This window comes from Meriones unguiculatus, chromosome 1 (genome assembly GCF_030254825.1).
Source record: "Meriones unguiculatus strain TT.TT164.6M chromosome 1, Bangor_MerUng_6.1, whole genome shotgun sequence".
NCBI lineage: Eukaryota > Metazoa > Chordata > Mammalia > Rodentia > Muridae > Meriones > Meriones unguiculatus.
This window is the reverse complement of record NC_083349.1, coordinates 171,266,854-171,270,142: the sequence shown is the minus strand read 5'-3', so window position 1 is coordinate 171,270,142 and position 3,289 is coordinate 171,266,854.

Below are 3,289 nucleotides of genomic sequence, written 5' to 3'. Positions count from 1 at the left end.
AACTGTCATGGGCTACATCTGTGCAGGGGTTCTAGGTTATCTCCATGCAGGATTCCTTGTTTTTAATTGCTGAGTATTATTCCATTGTATAAATGTACCACAATTTCTGTATCCATTCTTTAGTTGAGGGACATCTGGGTTTTTTCCAGATTCTGGCTCTTACGAACAAAGCTGCTAACAACATGGTTGAGAAATGTCCTTGTTGTATACCTCAGCCTATTTTGGATATATACCTAGGAGTGATATAGCTGAATATTGAGGTAGCACTATTCCTAATTTTCTGAGAAAACACCAGATTTCTAAAGTGGTTGTACAAGTTTACATTCTCGCCAGCAATGGAGGAGCGTTCCCCTTTCTCCACGTCTTCTCTAGAGTATGTTGTAACTTGAGTTTTTTATCTTAGCCATTCTGATGAATGTAAAGTGAAATCTCCGGGTCATTTTGATTTGCATTTCCCTGATGACTGAGGATATTGAATATTTCTTTAAGTGTTTCTCTGCCATTCAGTATTCCTCTGTTGAGAATTCTCTGTTTAGCTCTGTACCTCATTTTTAAATTGGATTACTTGAGTTCTTTGTATATTCTGGATATTAGCCCTCTGTCAGATACAGCTTTGGTGAAGATCCTTTCTCAGTCTGTAGGCTGTCATTTTGCTCAGATGACAGTGTCCTTTGCTTTACAGAAGCTTTTCATTTTGTGATGTCCCATTTGTTGATTGTTGCTCTCAGAGTCTGTGCTGTTGGTGTTCTGTTCAGAAATATGTAAATGCAAACCAAATGAATTAATCACAACCTCTGCAGGTTTCCCTTTCTTGAGTCTAAAAAAACAAAAACACAGAAAAATAATTTTATGAAAATGTTGTTAAACATCGGGGCATCTCACAGAGGTATCTGCAGCATCTCTTTAGGAGACCGTTATGCATAAGCAGATTCTCATTGCCCTTGCTAAATTGCACCATGCATCTAAAAGATAAAATGGTGGCCCAGTTTCTGGTAAAATTTTAGAACAACTTGGCCATTTCATATAAATTGTATTCATTTTGTATGTGTGTAAACACTCAGAGGCACACAAAGTGCTGTTAAAGTTCATTGTCAGGACCTATATCAGGTTACCACAGGGCTGTCTGTGAAACCTGACTGGGGGTAGGGAATGGGATTGTAAAAGATGTAGCTCAGAGAAGAGGACAAATTAAGTTAACTATCTAGACCATAGTGTACACAGAGCTAGGGAAACAAGCAGGGGCCAAGGAGGGGAAACACCAGAGAGCAAAGTACAGGAGTGCCTACTTCCAGGAATGAATCTTTAGCTGATGGCACACAAATGGAGAGCCTTAGAAATTTCAGTCTCTTGGAAAGCTGTAGAACTCGTTTTGGTTACCACACTGCAAAGCTTGGAAGCTATTCCTCTAGGAACTATGTTTTCAAAGCACTTGTATGGCTGATGAATGTGGAAAGGAAACAGACAAAAATGTCAAAGATCCAGCTGGAATGGTGAAGAGTTGTAGCAATGAATGGGAAACAAGAAATAGCTGAAAATAAGTGCATCAGAGGAAGAAAACTATGTAACTTTAGAAAATACGTGAAAAGACAAATGGGAAATAGAAAACATCATTGGGAATCCCATAGCTGGTGCTACCTTGACACGGCCTCAAACAATAATGAGTCCTGGGGGACAGTACTGAAGCATACAATTTTTCCAGGTAAGAAGGGAAGAGAAAGTAAAGTTGGAAACTAACTTTGTTTTTGATGAATCCCTGACATACATTCTTTCATTAGAAATAGTCAATTCCTATGTCACATAGATAAACCATTTTTTTTTTTTAAATTTACCAGATGAGGACATATCTCATCTTGAAATAATTTGTCCATGGGCATATAGTTGGTAATTGGTAGAATCAAGATTCAAGCCCAACATTCAGATAATATTTTTTTCTCTTTTCAAACACAGAGATCTAAACAAATGTCGTAGGAATATATTTTAAAATTAAATTCAGAAAGGGGAGGATTTGGCTAGAATCCCTGCAACGGTGCCAACAGATGCTGCTAAGCTCAAAGTGTGGTTCATTAAGATTTTTTAATTTGTCCAATTATAAAATGAATAAATATAATTATAGCATAAATGAAGAAAATTCATGCCCGAGTAATAACAGCTTTGGATGAGGTTTTAAGCCTGAGAACATATTGAATTCCGAGCCTCCAATATGGAACATTGTCTCTCTGAACAGAATATGAATTTCTTGATTCTAAAGTTTATTGTTATCATCATTATTATTAGTAGTAGCAGCAGCACTTTCAGTGTGCATGTGAGCATGCACATGAGCTCGCACATACACATGAGCTCATGCAGCCACACACATGTGGAGGACAGCTTTTGAGAGTTGTTGCTTTCCTTGCACTGATTTTGAAAAGATCAGAGAAGTGCTTCTACCTACTGAGTCATTTTTCCAGAGCAGAATAGAAGCCTGATGCAAGAAATAATCACCTAGAAGAGGAGGCAGACTCCAGCACCTAGACTGTAGCCTGATCCCACTTTCCTGGCAGAGAAGTCCATCAACCTGGCAGGCAGGTCCACCAAGAGAGAGCATTAAAACAGGAATCACCATGCAAGTGTGAGTGCATAAATGCTGATGTCTGAGGTATCTATGACATTTTTTTAAAAAATAAAAAACACCCATCAAAACTGCTGAAACCACTGCAATAACAAACATGGAGATTCTTTTCAAGTATGTCAGGAGCCCAAAGTAAGAACAATGTTACACTGTAAAGTTTGTAACAGTCAATCATTGGGCTTGATATAAAATACCCAAGAAAATATGTGAACATTTGCATTTTACTAGATACATTAGCTTATATTCCAATGATCAGCTTAAATATGTACAAATTTATTAATTATATGACACATTCTAACTATACCTGTGTGTAACACATTTTATTTTAAAACCTTTTAATCATTTTAATAGACTATTATCATTTTATTTAGTAACTAATATAGAATTATTTTTCTTTTTTCTTTTTGGTACACCACATAATAAGTCCTATTATCTAATTTTAGGGAACAAAAACAGTTTCCATGATTAAATGCATGTTTCACATAAATAAGTCAATTCTATCAAAAGTTTGTTGCTATCAGGCATAGAAGTACCTTTAATCATGTTAAACAATTTCATGCACAGTATTATGTCGAAAAAAAGGCTTAATATTCATTTGTAAAATTCTCAGATTTAGCTTATAAGAAATTAGATAAATAAATGTTCAGTTCCCAAGGATAATACCTTTGCTAGGATAGCAAA